Genomic DNA, 15,706 nt, shown 5'->3' on the forward strand with positions numbered 1-15,706 from the left:
GGAAATTTGAAAGTCATTTATAACACTACTATATCAAAAGCAGTTAAAAGTGATTACAAACTGTGCTATATCAAAATCGTTGTGATTATAATAATTTGCAAAAGCCAGCACATAATAGCAAAGGGCAACAACAACATAGTTCTTTATCACAAACACAGGGCAGGTTTTTCCCTTGCATGGAGCACTTGCGCCTTCCCCGGGCCCCTTCTGCCCTCCCGCAGAACCAGAGGCATTTTCCAGCGCACACAGTTTGTAAGCAAGAGCCGGCTGCAGCCCAGAAGGCTCCAAGCGCCTCCTTCCAGGCTGACTCTGCAGATGCCGAGGCTGCTCTGGGCTCTGCCAGGCTCTGCTGGGGCTCAGCTCTGGGCGAGGCTGGGCCCGCTCTCCCCTCGCAGTGCTCCGGGCAGCTGAGTCACAGCGGGAGAAGGACAGGACACCTCAAGGGATTGAGGTTTAACAGAGATTTTATTCAAATAACTGCCATAACAAACAGGCTGTCCTAACCTACTCTAACTAACTAACAGTGTTAACTAACATAACTAACTACTTGTCCTAACTACTATAACGAAAAGTTGGCCTCCAGGGCTTCATCTCCTCCTGCGCTGCTCCCTCAGTTGCTTTGCTGCAGTGATCAGAGGGGTCAGGCTGGAGAGAGGCTTGGCTGATGACAAAAATGGGTGCTGCCCAAGGGATAAAAAAGAAAGAAATGAACTGTTACTTTCCAGACTCAAGTTCCTCACAGGCTCTGTTGCAACAGGACAAAGGGGAATGGTTTGAAAGTCAAGAGAGGGAAGCAGGCTCAGATTAGATGTAAAGAAGAATTGCTGTAGCAGGAGAGTGGGGAAACACTGAGAGAGGGAGCCCAGAGATGTGGGAGGTGGCTCCTCCCTGGAAACATCCAGGCTCAGGTCAGGCAGGGCTCTGAGCCACCTGATGTGCTTGAAGATGTCCCCGCTCGTGGCGGGGCACCAGCTCCAGATGAGCTCGACAGGAGCCTGCCAAGCCAAAGCAGGCGAGGATTCTGCTGGCTTTGCGTGTGAAAAGCAGCGGGACTGGAGATGATGGGAGGGGGCCCCACAAGAAAAGCCCTCCCTGGCGCTGCCGTTTCCCCCGCAGCCGCTTGGCATTCACCTGCAGCAGCTCCTGGGCAGAGAAGCGCCGCTCCTCGTCCGGCTCCAGGCTGCACTCGAGGAAGTCCCGCAGCAGAGCCGACAGGCGCCTGGGCTCCTGCAGCTGCGGGCTCCCGTTCTGCCGGATCAGAGCGCGGGCCTGCAGGAAAAGCAAACACAGCGCTCTGACAGCTTCCTCCACACCCACAGGTGCTCACATCCAGCCCGCTTTCTCTGCCCCAGCTCCCCGGGCACTTTCCTCCCTGGCACAGATGCTGCTGCTCACAGCTCATTCTTCTGGGCCAGCCAAAAAACCCAAACCCTGGTGCAGCCACAGCCATTGCAACATCCAAATGATCTTGCCTTCAGAGCCGATTGCATTGGCTGACTTTGTCAGTAGGAACCTCCATCAGAAATAGCCCATTTTGCTTCTCCAAATACAGACACCAGCTTTACAGGCCATTTGCAAGAGTCAGTGTGGTCTGCCTGTGTTATTTCAAGGGATTCTTACATCAAATGCATCTCTGCAGTGCCACTGACACTCAAGTAAAAGCATTCCTGATGCCCCATGCCAGAAACTGCCAGGCAAGGAACAGCAGGTTTGTGTGGCTGAAAGCTCAGGCTTGGTGACACAGAAAGTAGCTTGGACTAGGAAATATGTTAGAGTGTGGGGATGTTAAACAATCATCTTCATGTTTTAGACAAGTTTCCCAGTGAGAAGAGCCAGGGGGGAGTTCATCTCACAAAACCTCTTTTAGAAACTCCTCCAGAAAACTTGTTGGGTTTGGGTGTGGGTGTTGGGGTTGGTTTGGTGTTTTCTGCAAGACAACATTAGAGCTGATGCACTTGCTTCATGTATTTGGGTCATCCTCACAAGAGCTGCAACAACTTAAATCCCAAAGCAAATTGTTGCTGGAGGCTGCAGAATATTTGTCTGTGTTCAGGCTCAGGTGCTGTGGGAATTCCCTTTGCGATGTGCAGAAACCTCCAGCTGCTCCTCCCAGTGCAGGGTCACCCTGTGCTCACAGGCCTCTGCAAAGCCTGGAGAATTTGCCTCTTACCATGGCCCCCGTTTGCTGGAAGTAAGGAGGTTCTCCTTCCACCATCTCGATGGTCACAATGCCAAAGGACCAGATGTCCACCTTGGGGCCGTAAGGAGAACTGGTCACAACTTCTGGGGCCATCCAGTGAGCAGTGCCCACCATGGAGCTGCACTGGTCCTGCTCAGGGCTGAGCTGAGCGCAGAGGCCAAAATCAGCTGAGGACAGAAACAAGCACTGTCAAAGGCAGCTGCAATGAGGAAACCAAGCACAAAGATTCCCCACTCTCAGTCTGGGAATGCAGTGCTGAATCCAGCTGGAAATGTCCTCAGGGCTGTAGCCAAGGAAAGATGGAACTGGACCCTTAAAGAAGCCCTCAGCTTTCATGCTTGGCTTTAATGATTTCCTTTGAAGCTTTAAATTGCAACTCCTGCCCCTCTGGGAGGGCCATTCCCAGAGCAAAGGCACTCCTGACAGCCTGCTCCTCTCCTGAGCTCTCTGCACGGGGCAGCCGCTCTCAGCTGGCAGCAGGGGCCGGGCAGTGCCACCAGCAGCACTTGTGGGGCTCTGGCCCTCACTGGGAAGCAGCCCCACAGCCGCACCCCGGGAGCGCCGTGCCTGGCCAGGAACACCCACCCAGCTTGACAGAGCCGTCCATTCCCAGAAGGATGTTGGAGCTCTTCAGATCTCTGTGGATCACCCGGATGGAATGGAGGAAATCCAGGCCCTGCAGACACTGAGAGACAACAAGAAACACAAGGGAAAAAATCAGAGGCCGGAATATATCACACAAGAAAGGACAGTTTAGAATTCTGCCAGCAGCAACTTTGCTGTGACAGCCCAGGAGTGCAGTGCAGACAAGCTCCAGGCAAAAGGTTCAAGGCAAAGCTGAGAACAGGAAATCAGATCCAAAAAAGACAGAGAGTACCACAACAGCAGGGAAGAGGACAAGAACAGAGTAGAAATGCAGTGATATTTGCAGGCCATTCACTTCAGAGGCTTTTTCCTCTCCAGCTCATAAAAACAACACAGAAACAAAGGCCTGAGCATGGAGCCACTCTGCTCTCACAGCCTCTTTGGAAGGACCATGGTGTCCTAGCCATGGGAAGCACAAGCAGGATCCCTCACCTCCTGACTGACAGCTGCCATCTCTCCTTCAGCCATGCGTGTCTGTCTGACAACGTCCTGCAAAGTTCCTCCATCCATGTATTCCATCACCAGCCAGAGATCTCCATCAACAAGGAAGCTGGAAGAGAAAACAATGGCACAGAGATGAATGTGCATTGCTCAATTCCCCCAGGGAAAAGCCTGGAGTGGAGTTTTGTTCCCAGGTCACTTGTCAATGAGGACAGAATCAGATTGTAATAAAGAATTGAGTAAATAAAAATTCGGAATAAGAAGTTTAAATAAAGTATGTATAATTATAACTAAATGTAAGTATGGAATAAGGAATTCTCCTCCCGGTCGAGATAGAATTCCTTTTCCAAAAATCACGAATTGCAAAAGAACCCCCCCCAGATAACAGGTTTCAGCAGACTCATCAACTCGGAGGAAAAGACAGGACACAGGCCATCATAGAAACAAAAGAACCAGCCTAAAAGTCTACCTCCAGAGAAAGGCAACGCCCGGCCGATTTCGGCCGGAGACCATCAAGCAAAACAAAAGGGACGAGCCCCAGGAAGATGGTCGTTGCCAGAATCGAACACCACACCCGCCAAACCCATACTACAGAAACTCAATCAAGAAAGACAAAGAAGGGACTACTCCTCCGAGATATCCATCGGCGCTAGCCCGGATCTCTCAATCCTGCTGTGAAGAAATATGTTAAAATACATACAGACTCACTTTGCATTTGAGGAGACTCTGCCCGGATACTTACTGACTCAATGTTCTAGGCCAGGAAATCCATTCACCAGACAATCAGGGACATTTGGTGAATGGAAACTGGTTGGAATTCTAGCCTGGGGACATAAAACCCCTATAAAAACCCAGGCCAGAGAACCCTCAGACGTGGATTTGGGAACACCTATACCTTGCGTATAGACCCTGTCCACCCAGCGCTGCGCTGTCCATTTATTGTGGTTTTTTTCCTCACTGTTTGTTGCTTTATTAATTTATAATAAATTAATCTTTGTTAATCTTTAATTTGCCGTTGCATTTATAACAGATTGGTGCCGTGACTCGGATCGGAAGAAACTGTGGGAGAATCTCGCTGTCCAGGGGGGTACCCCCGCTGATTTCAGCGGCCTGGGGAGCAGAGACCCTCCGCAGTTTGCTCCGATTGCCGAACCAAATTTAGGCTGAGGAAAAACCATAATAAAAAGGGGAACGGATCCAGAGAGCTCGGGAAGGCAGGAGCCTTCGGGAAAGCCGCGGCTTGGTAGCTCATAAAAAGTCATACGTGCACGAAGACGCCCTCGCAGGAAAATTGCTGTAAGTACTGTGAGGTTGAGCGGGTGATCGGGCGAGTTTGTGAGAGACGTGACCTGGTCACGAAGCGAGTGTGGACTTCAAGGCCGCGTTTCCATCCTCCCGCGAGGGAATTGGCCGGCCGCGAAGGAAGCGATTCTGTGTGAAAGGGTCTCTCTTTCCTTACTCGTAAAGCCTGAGGCTAAAGGGAGTCTCAGGGGACCGATCAAAGGGGGCTGAGAGAGGAAGGGACGTCCAGTCGAGCTCTGGAACTGGTAAACTCTCTCAGCCAAAAGATTTAGAAAGTCGGAACATCGAGAAAACCCCGGTACAGCTAACCGAGAGGTAAGTATTGGTGCGATCTAGGACTTTCAGACGAAGAAAAAGACGAACACAACGCAGAGCAGGTAAGAATCGTAAGAAAATGGGACAGAGAAAAAGTAGAACGCAGAAAATAGATAACGAGAAAAGCCCATCAGAGGAGTCAAAACAAATGCTAGACATCCCACCAGAGAGTCCTTTAGGGTGGATGTTGAGAAATTGGGAAATTTGTCCCGAGAGACGAGGAAAATCAAAGGCAAAAATGATTTAGTACTGTGCCGAGATCTGGGGAGGACAGGAATTGAGAAACTGTCTCACTTGGCCAGTATTGGGAACATTTGATAAATGGACGTGCAGGGAATTACTCGCACACGTAGAGAAAAAGGTCTCGCCAGACGGCGAGGAAAAAGAGTATGCCAAACTCTGGTTAAATACCAGAGTGCGGCTGTTTCCAGTGAAACAGAAAAACGAACATAAGACAGAGACCTGGGAACCCTTGGAGCACTTACCCCCTCCATACCGCGGGCCAGTAGAGCCTCCGGTGATGGACCAAGTAGTACCATCAGCACCCGAGGGTTCCATGGGGCAACTAGCAGAAGCACGCTCCCCTCAACCACCGGGAGTAGTGCCAGAAACCCTCACTACCCCCCCACCCGCAGAAAACCCAGCCACCACACCCTCTTTGGAGTCGGTGTTGGCGCAAGGATGGGGCTTACCCCCTCCACAAATCCCGGTCCGGCCACCACAGCTGGGACCACCGAAAGTATCAGAAGGGAACCCTCTGAGTCACTTAGCTGCGGCAGACATCCCGCCAGCAATGAGGGGAAACCCTCCCGCAAACTCCAGTTCCCCTCCTGCAAGCAGGACTCGGTGGAAATCAAAAATAGGGAATGGAGAATGGGGAGAGACAGAAAATGGGCACCGAATGTTCCCTCTCAGGGAAGTGCCAACCGCCCCCGGAGTAATTGGATTTGTAAACGTGCCCCTTAACTCAGGGGATGTACGAGCATTCAAAAAAGAAATGGGGAGACTGCTAGATGACCCATTTGGAGTGGCCGAAAGATTAGACGATTTTCTAGGAAGTAGTATTTACACCTACGAAGATCTCATGGCCATCCTGAGATCCCTGTTTCGCCAGGAAGAGAGAGAAATGATTAAACAGGCGGGCATCAGGGATTGGGAAAGGCGGCACCCGCAGGGAACACCCGGTGACCAAAAGTGGCCGAGCGTAAGCCCGAGTTGGAGCGCCCAGACCGAAGAAGGGAGAAGAAGCATGATGGATTTGAGGAATATCATCGTGCAAGGAATAAGAGAGGCGGTCCCCAGAGGACAGAACATTAGCAAAGTATTTGGGGAATGTCAGGGAAAAGAGGAATCCCCTACCGAATGGGTAGAAAGGCTGCGGAGAAGCCTGCAGATTTACTCCGGGACTGATCCCAGTTCTCCGGTGGGGGAGGTCCTACTGAAAACGCAGTTCGTGGCTAAATCATGGGAGGACATTAGGAAGAAACTTGAGAAAATTGATGGATGGCAGGAGAAGAGTCTCCAAGAGCTTCTAAGGGAAGCTCAGAAGGTTTATATGAGGAGAGAAGACGAAAAACAGAAACTCCAAGCCAAAATATTAGTGGCCGCAGTAAAAGAAGTTCAAAAACACGAACAGAAACAGGGTAAACCGATACCTAAAAAACAAAAAGGATCCCAAAAGGAGGAAACTCCTCCTCGAAAGGATCTTCCTGAGTGCTTCTACTGTAAGAAAGTAGGACACATAAAAAAGGATTGCAGGAAACGAATAAAAGATGAACAAATATTTAAAGAAGATTAGGGAAGTCTTGGGCTCTTCCAAATGGGGACGGTAACAGCAAAGGAGCCCTTGATAAAATTGAAGGTAGGTCCCCACCGCCAGGAAATGAGTTTCCTGGTTGATACCGGGGCTGAGAGAAGCACCCTGCAGAAGTTGCCTATAGGGTGTGAAACGAGTAAAGAAAAAGTAATTGTAATTGGCGCAAAAGGAGATCCATTTAAAGTCTCGGTAATCAAGGAGGTGGAAATCGAGTCAGAAAATAAGATATGTTTAGGAAATTTGTTGCTTGTAGAAGAAGCCGACTACAATCTATTGGGAAGAGATATGATCATAGCTTTAGGAATAAATATCATTGTGAAAAATTCAGAATTAGTAGTGAAGGTGTTGCATTTAACTTCAAAAGATGAAAAGGAAATTGACCCCCGAGTATGGCACTCAAAGGGGGAAGTGGGAAAATTAGATATTGCTCCCATCAAAATTGAAATTGAAAATCCAGAGAATCCGATAAGGATCCGACAATACCCCATCCCAGCCGAAGGGAGGAAGTGTTTGAAATTAATAATTGACGAGCTGCTTAAAGGAGGCACGCTCGAGCCCTGCATGTCCCCACATAACACCCCCATCCTGGCAGTAAAGAAAGCCGATGGGAACTTCCGATTGGTTCAGGACTTGAGAGCTGTAAATGCTAGAACCCGAACCAGGTTTCCGGTAGTAGCAAATCCTTACACTTTACTAAACAGACTCTCACCAGAGGATGTATGGTATAGTGTAATTGATTTAAAAGATGCTTTCTGGACATGTCCTCTAGATGAAGGGAGTAGGGATTTTTTCGCTTTCCAGTGGGAGGACCCAGATACCAATCGAAATCAGCAATTGCGGTGGACGGTCCTTCCACAAGGATTCGTTGAATCTCCGAACTCGTTCGGACAAGCCTTAGAGCAGCTACTCACTCAATTCACTCCAGAGGAAGGGACAAAACTATTACAATATGTAGACGATTTGCTAATCGCCGGGATCACGGAAGAGCAGGTGAAGAAATGTACCATTTCCCTGCTGAATTTTCTGGGACAAAAGGGGTTGAAAGTGTCTAAATCCAAGTTGCAATTCACCGAGCCCGAAGTAAAATATCTTGGACATTGGATATCACAAGGGAAAAAGAAATTAGATCCCGAGAGGGTGGTGGGAATCCTTGAACTTCCTGCCCCACAAACCAAGAGACAAATTAGGCAATTTTTAGGGCTCATGGGATATTGCAGACAGTGGATTGAGGGATACAGTGAAAAGGTGAAATTTCTGTATGAAAGGCTAAATACAGATCGATTAAAATGGACAGGGCAAGACGAAATTAAATTTCAAGAACTAAAGAATGCCCTTGTCACTGCTCCAGTTCTAACATTACCAGACATCAGAAAAGAGTTTCAACTGTTTGTCGACATAAGTGGACAAACAGCACAGGGAGTTTTAACCCAGGAATGGGCAGAAAAGAAGAAACCCATAGGGTTTTTGTCCAAAATCCTAGATCCAGTCAGTCGGGGCTGGCCTACGTGTTTGCAAGCAATTGTGGCAGTAGCACTGTTGGTTGGGGAAGCCAAAAAGGTAACGTTTGGAGCTCCCCTGATAGTTTATACTCCACATGATGTAAGAAATATCTTACAACAAAAAGCGGAGAAATGGTTGACCGATTCAAGGCTTCTGAAGTATGAAGCCATGTTAATCAGTTCGCCAGGATTGGAATTAAGGACAACCTCTGCACAAAACCCTGCGCAATTTTTGTACGGGGAACCAACGGGAAAGCTACTGCATAATTGTATTGAAACAGTGGAATTACAAACTAAAGTAAGACCCGATCTGGAGGATCAGGAATTGGAAGGAGGAGAAAAATGGTTCATCGATGGTTCCTCGAGAATGATGGAGGGAAAACGTAAATCGGGTTATGCCATCATAAATGGTATAACAGGACAGACTGTAGAATCGGGTCCCCTAAAAGCAAATTGGTCAGCGCAGGCTTGTGAACTTTTTGCTCTCCTAAAAGCCCTCAAAGGCTTGAAGGGAAAAAGGGGAACCATCTATACCGATTCAAGATATGCATTTGGGATAGTGCATACCTTCGGGAAAATTTGGGAAGAAAGGGGTCTGATCAACACTAAAGGAAAAGGATTGGTACATGAGGAAATAATTAGACAAATTTTAGAAGCGGTCAGAGAGCCACTGGAGATATCTGTGGTTCATGTAAAAGGACACCAGACCGGACGACAATTCCATACAAGGGGAAACAATTTAGCGGATAAAGAGGCGAAAAGAGCGGCATTGTTGACCGTAAGTATTTCTGAGCTAGTCCCAAGGGAACCCCCAGAGGTTTCAGTGCTTCCTTCAGAAAAGGAGCAGGAAGACTTCAAAAAGGTAGGAGGACATTTCAAAGAGGGTAAATGGTGGTTACCTGACGGGAGGGAGTTGGTCCCGAAGGGAATAGCAAAAGGAATACTCAAAAGACTACATGCACAAACCCATTGGGGAACCAGGGCATTGGCTGAACAATTTTTAAAATTCTTCGGGTGTAAGGGAATCTTCGAGCTTGCAAAACAAGAGGTACAGGGATGTGTGATATGCCAAAAGGTAAACAGAGCGAATTTTCGGCAAACCAATTGGGGAGGTCGGCCAATCTCATACCGACCATTCGAAAGAATCCAAGTGGATTTCACGGAATTACCGAAAATTGGCAGAAATAAATATTTGTTAGTTATAGTAGATAAATTGACACATTGGGTAGAGGCCTTTCCCAGAGCTAAGGCCACGGCTCAAACAGTGTCTAAAATTCTACTGGAGGAAATAATTCCTAGATATGGTATTATAGACCATATTGATTCGGATCAGGGTACACATTTCACCTCAAAAATTATCAAACAGTTGTCCGATGCGTTAGGGATCAGATGGCAATATCATACTCCTTGGCACCCTCAGAGCTCGGGGCAAGTGGAAAGAATGAATCAGACATTGAAGTCACAAATATCCAAATTGACAATTGAAACAAAAATGTCCTGGGTCAAATGTCTCCCCTTGGCATTGTTGAATATCAGAACCATGCCGAACTCAGAAACAGGGCTGTCCCCCTTTGAAATGTTGTATGGAATGCCGTACAAGCATGGTATGCCGGTTGAACATCTTCAAACAGAGGATGTTCAACTCCAACCTTATCTCATTTCTATAAATAAAAACTTACAGGAGTTAAGGAGAAGAGGATTGATTCCTCAAAGCAGCACGTTGGGATTTCCGATCCACCAAATTCAACCAGGGGACAAGGTACTGATCAAAGTGTGGAAAGAGCAACCCCTCAGTCCCCACTGGGAAGGACCATTCCTCGTCCTCCTGACTACAGACACCGTGGTTCGTACAGCTGAAAAGGGCTGGACACACTCTTCCCGAGTGAAGAAAGTTTCGGTTCGCGACTCCCCCGAGTGGAAAATTGTAACCCCTCCGGGAGAATTGAAAATCAGGCTTCAGCGGAACAACAAATGAGCAACGAAGACAGGATAAGTTGCACCAATTTTGAATGTTATTGTTTTCCTTTTGTACATTTTAAGTGTGCATATTGTAAACAAACGTGGGTGACTCATTGTTTGGGAGGGCAAAAACCGAGAGGGTTGTGTGCCGCGTGTTACAAAGAGGAATTAGAACAGACCAACCTTTTTCTAGCACTTGCTACCCGGGTGGGCATCTTGGAACTCGACTCTCCGGAGTGGTTCCGATTTTTTCAAAAGGGATTACGAGGCCATTTGGATTGTAAAGCGGAACCTCTAATAATCGAGTGCCGCCGAAACGTAAAAGTACCGTGCAGGAGCGGCACGATCAAGGCATCTCGGTGGGCAACCTTCAAAAGGAGGTTTGCCATCAGGACGTCAAGGGCCCCTGAAGACAGTCCTTGCTGCCGAGAAGATGGTTATCCCCGCCGTATGTTCTTGTACGGGCGGAGGGAATGGCAGAGGGATGTGATTGTGGGGAATCCTGACGATCCTGAACCTAGCCATGTGCTGGACCGAGAGAATGGGCCCCGAGGCGCCTCCGGGGACGACCTCCCTGGGGAAGTGTGAGCAGTGCCAAACTGCCACGCGAACCGAGCCATTGATCACTTGCCCTCCGGAATTGCACGCAGGAGAATGTTGGGCAAATGGTACCCAAATGGACCTGTGTAAGCTGGAAGGAAAAATTTGGTGCTCCACCCCGGGGATAGGTACTGGAAAAAGGCAACCCCATATCACAGGGGAAAAAGAGGTCCAAGCGACCCATCTACGAAGTAAGAGAGACATAGGAGGGGTTTCCCCAATCTCGGTCTGCGGGCAGTGTAATAAAACTGTCTGGATTGGAGGAAAGGAGCAGTCGATGTTCATTGCGTATCACAGAGTCAACCCCTTGTGTTACAATAAAGCAAACTTAAAATATTGTGCCATGGGGGGGAAATTGTACTGGGAAGGGAGGAACCTGAAACACGAAACGAAAGTGTCATTCAGTAATGAACCGATAGTTTTGGATTTACTGAGAAATGACGATGACAGAGTGTGTCTACAGTTTGATCAGGTGATCTGTTTTGCAAAAGACGAGGATGGTTCAGACCCTGAAAATAAAATAAAACAATTGACTCTTGAACTAAAGAGGCAGGAAATGGAAAATAAGAGAAAAAGACTCGAACAAGAGAGGTTAAACTCTCTCAGTGAGCAATACGAACAATTAGAAAAACAATACGATAATTGGAAGCTACCTAGCCCTAATCAGAATCTATTTATAGATCTGATGCAGGAAATAGCTACCGAATTAGGATTGACTAATTGTTGGATATGTGGCGGCCTGAAATCAGCCGAAAGATGGCCATGGAAGGGAGAAGGATTAACCCCAGAACAATTACTTAAGTGGACAGGATTAAAATTATCCAAAACAACCCGGCGACCAGAGGGGTGGGTGATTGACAAAAGAATCATTGGAACTTTTTGTGTCAGTCGGGAAGGAAGGGAATTCACCAAGCTAGTTGGTTACACCCCGTGTGTAAAAACCCTCTCGGTAAATTCAGATAAAAAGACAAAAATTTGGCAGCCGGAATCACCCGAGGGCTATTGGAGCCAATCTCGGGAAAATAATTGTGAATGGATAGATCTAATTGGTTTATGTTGGAACAAACAGGACGGGGCGAATCCCTTCCATGCCTTTCTCGGCCTGAGGGAATATTGGGAGGACCCGGCAAAACTTAACAGAGATTGGAAGGCACCGGATGGGATTTACTGGATATGCGGAAAGAAAGCATACAGTGAATTGCCCAGAAATTGGAAGGGGTCATGCACACTCGGAATAATTCGGCCTTTTTTCTTTACATTACCTAAAGATGAAAGCAGGTCTTTAGGTGCTCCCCTCTTTGAAACCCTAGCCCGACAAAAGAGGGAATTGAAACGGGAACTACCAATAGCCGGAGGTAACCACAAATGGAAGGAGGAGGAATGGCCCGCCGAAAGGATCATACAATATTATGGACCGGCAACATGGGCGAATGATGGCAGTTGGGGATACAGGACCCCAATCTACCTCCTCAATCGGCTCATTAGGTTACAGGCTGTGGTAGAAGTAGTTTCAAACCACACTTCAGAAGCCCTGGAACTCCTAGCAAAACAACATTCCCAGATGAGAGCCTTTGTCTACCAAAAAAGACTCGCTCTCGACTATTTGCTAGCTGAGGAGGGAGGAGTGTGTGGCAGATATAACGAGTCAGAGTGTTGCATGGAGATAGATGACTTCGGAGAAACTATAAAGGGTCTAGCTGCTGAAATAAAGAAAGTAGCCCATGTACCCGTCCAGAAATGGAATTCGATTTTACAAGCCTCTTGGTGGGATCAAATTTTTGGGCAAGGGGCATGGTGGAAAAAGCTAGTATTCTTTATAGGATGTTCTATTGCCGGAGTCATCTTTCTACCCTGCCTAATTCCTTGTCTGATCAGACTGATACATTCTGTCGTTCAAGGAATGCAGATTGCCTCTCTCCCAATAGACCCAGAAAAGGCACAAGGAAACGCTACCCTTCTTTCAAAAATCATGAAGTTAGAAGAAGAAAAAGAGAGTAGAAATGCGGTTAAAGCATTGAGAGAATTTGAAAATAAACATATGTTGTCCCCAGAAAATGTAGAAGAGTTAGGCAAAGAGGAAAACGACATTATCTAACCTGATGGTCCTCTAAAAAAGTATGTAAACACGAATTTTTAATGTGATCAAATTATTAGGTGGGGGACTGTAATAAAGAATTGGGTGAATAAAAATTCGGAATAAGAGGTTTAAATAAAGTATGTGTAAGTATAACTAATGAAAATATGGAATAAGGAATTCTCCTCCAGGTCGAGGCAGAATTCCTTTTCTAAAGTCACGGATTGCAAAAGAACCCCCCCAGATAACAAGCTTCAGCAGGCTCATCAACTCGGAGGAAAAGACAGGACACAGGCCATCATAGAAACAAAAGAACCAGCCTAAAAGTCTACCTCCAGAGAAAGGCAACGCCCGGCCGATTTCGGCCGGAGACCATCAAGCAAGACAAAAGGGACGAGCCCCAGGAAAATGGTCGTTGCCAGAATCGAACACCACACCCGCCAAACCCAAACTACAGAAACTCAATCAAGAGAAGACAAAGAAGAGACTACTCCTCCGAGATATCCATCGGCGCTAGCCCGGATCCCTCGATTCTGCTGTGATGAAATATGTTAAAATACATACAGACTCACTTTGCATTTGAGGAGACTCTGCCCGGACACTTACTGATTCAATGTTCTAGGCCAGGAAATCTATTCACCAGACAATCAGGGACACTTGGTGAATGGAAACTGGTTGGAATTCTAGCCTGGGGACATAAAATCCCTATAAAAACCCAGGCCAGAGAACCCTCAGACGTGGATTTGGGAACACCTATACCTTGCGTATAGACCCTGTCCACCCAGCGCTGCGCTGTCCATTTATTGTGGTTTTATCTCGCTGTTCGTTGCTTTATTAATTTATAATAAATTTATCTTTGTTAATCTTTAATCTGCCGTTGCATTTATAACACTGGGGAAATGAACTGAACTTAGCACTGAGCAAATCAGACCAGGAGAATGAGGATTAAAATCAGTCTTGAGAAACACCTCCTCCCACTCCTGAACTTTTCTGTCCGGGCCGCTGCTCGAGGGGCACAGAGAGGGGCCCGGCCGTGTCCCTCGAAACCTCCCTGGGAATCACCCCAGTGCCCTCAGCCTTCTGTGTGCCAATCCCCGGGGCCTCCCAGTGCCCCCTGTGGCTTTCCCTGTTCATCCCAGCCTCTCCCAGTCCATTCGAATCACCCCAAATGCCCTCCCGGTCCCTCTCACTCCTCCGTGGATCTACCTCCTCTCAGCCAATCAGAGCGCCCCTCTCTGATGACTCATCAGTTGCCGGGCAGATCCACAGAGCCGAGAGCCCCGCGCTTGGACTCGGCCCCCCAGTGCCGCGCACTTCATTCCCAGTCCCTCCCAGTGCCACCACAGTCCCTCCCAGTGCCACCACAGTCCCTCCTAGTGCCACCACAGTCCCGCCCAGTGCCACCACAGTCCCTCCCAGTGCCACCACAGTCCCGCCCAGTGCCACCACAGTCCCGCCCTGAGGACCCAGAGTCCCTTCCACTCCTTTTTAGCCCATTCCCAGTCTCTTCCGAGTTCATTCCTACTTTACTCCCAGACCTCCACACTTACTTCCAGTGTCCCAGTATCCACTCTCATCTCTTTCAGTGCCACCCCAGTCCCTGCCAGTCCATTCCCAGTCCCTCCCAATGCCACACCACTCCTCTCCACTCTCTCCCAGTGCCCATCCCAGCGTGTCCATCTCGGTGGTGCCCTCCAGCTCCCAGCCCGGCCCCGGCCGCCTGCTCTGCTCCCTGATGGATTTCTCCCCTGCCCACATCCAGCTGAGCTGCTCCCAGGGCCAGCAGCAGCTCTCGGGCCACGTGCTGGCCACTGCCGTGCTCCCCAGCGGGGACTGGAGCCAGCAGCTCCTGGTGCTGCTGGAAACCGCCCCCGGCAATGCGGGCTCAGCTCCAGCTGCCAGGTGGAGCACGGCAGCCTGGAGCACCCCCTGAGCCGGCACTGGGGCACGGCCCGGCCCCCACAGCGCCGGGGGCAGCGGGGGAGGCACTGGGGGGGCCCAGAGGGGGATTGGGGTGTGCTGGGAGGAACTGGGAGGGAGTTTGAGACAGACTGGTTTAAACTGGGGAAGGGATTGAGGTGCTTAGGATGGCTGGGAAGGGGTTTGAAGGATGTTGGGGAGGGTGGGATGGGGTTCTGGGGGTCCTGGTGGACACTGGGAGGGAGTTTGGGGGTGCTGGGTGTCACTGGGAGGGATTTGAGTGAGCCTGGAGGAGTTGGAAGGAGATTGGGGATGGGAAAGCAGGGATTGGGATGAGGTTGGTTGTGCTGGGCAGAGACTGGGAGGAGTCTTGATGAGTCCTGGTGGGGCTGGGAAGGGACTGGGAGAGGGTTTGGGGGTCCTGGGGCAGTGGGGGGAAATTGGGAGGGGGCTGTGGGATCCTGAGAGGAACAGGAGGGGCTCTGGTGGGTCCTGGGGAGGCTGGGAAGAGACTGGCAGTGATTTAGCAAAATAGCAATATTGATCCAGTATCAACATCAATCTGTTAATGGACAAAAAAACCTCTCCAACAGTTTAAAGTTACACAGTGGATGTTTAATCACAGCACTGGGCGAGTGCGGGAGTCACCCCTTAATACGCACTGCAAGTTGACAAAAGATTCCAGTGTCTATTTATTTACAAAAGTCTTAAATATCCTAAATATTAAAATGCACAATAATGATTTTAAAAAGTCATTACGCCTGTGTGGTTGGCTCCCTAATTTGAGGAGGGATTTGTTTTGGTGAGAAGGGGTCATCAAGAGATGAAGGAAAACGGCTTTTCCTCACTCTGACCATTCTGCCTTTACAATGGTTGACATTACAAATGACATTTGGTACAACTCCAGTTTCCTCCCTTGTGACTTTGAAATGGGT

The 15,706-nt window shown here is 48.7% G+C and overlaps 1 protein-coding gene across 1 annotated transcript in view; it reads right to left on the minus strand.

Annotated features, from left to right (window-relative positions):
• Positions 1 to 15,706, minus strand: part of LOC111922075 (uncharacterized) — an 83,503-nt gene that overhangs the window by 45,172 nt on the left and 22,625 nt on the right. The gene's annotated exons all lie outside the window — the stretch shown is intronic.

Source organism: Cyanistes caeruleus, unplaced genomic scaffold (genome assembly GCF_971803275.1).
Source record: "Cyanistes caeruleus unplaced genomic scaffold, bCyaCae1.hap1.1 HAP1_SCAFFOLD_106, whole genome shotgun sequence".
NCBI classification, from domain to species: domain Eukaryota; kingdom Metazoa; phylum Chordata; class Aves; order Passeriformes; family Paridae; genus Cyanistes; species Cyanistes caeruleus.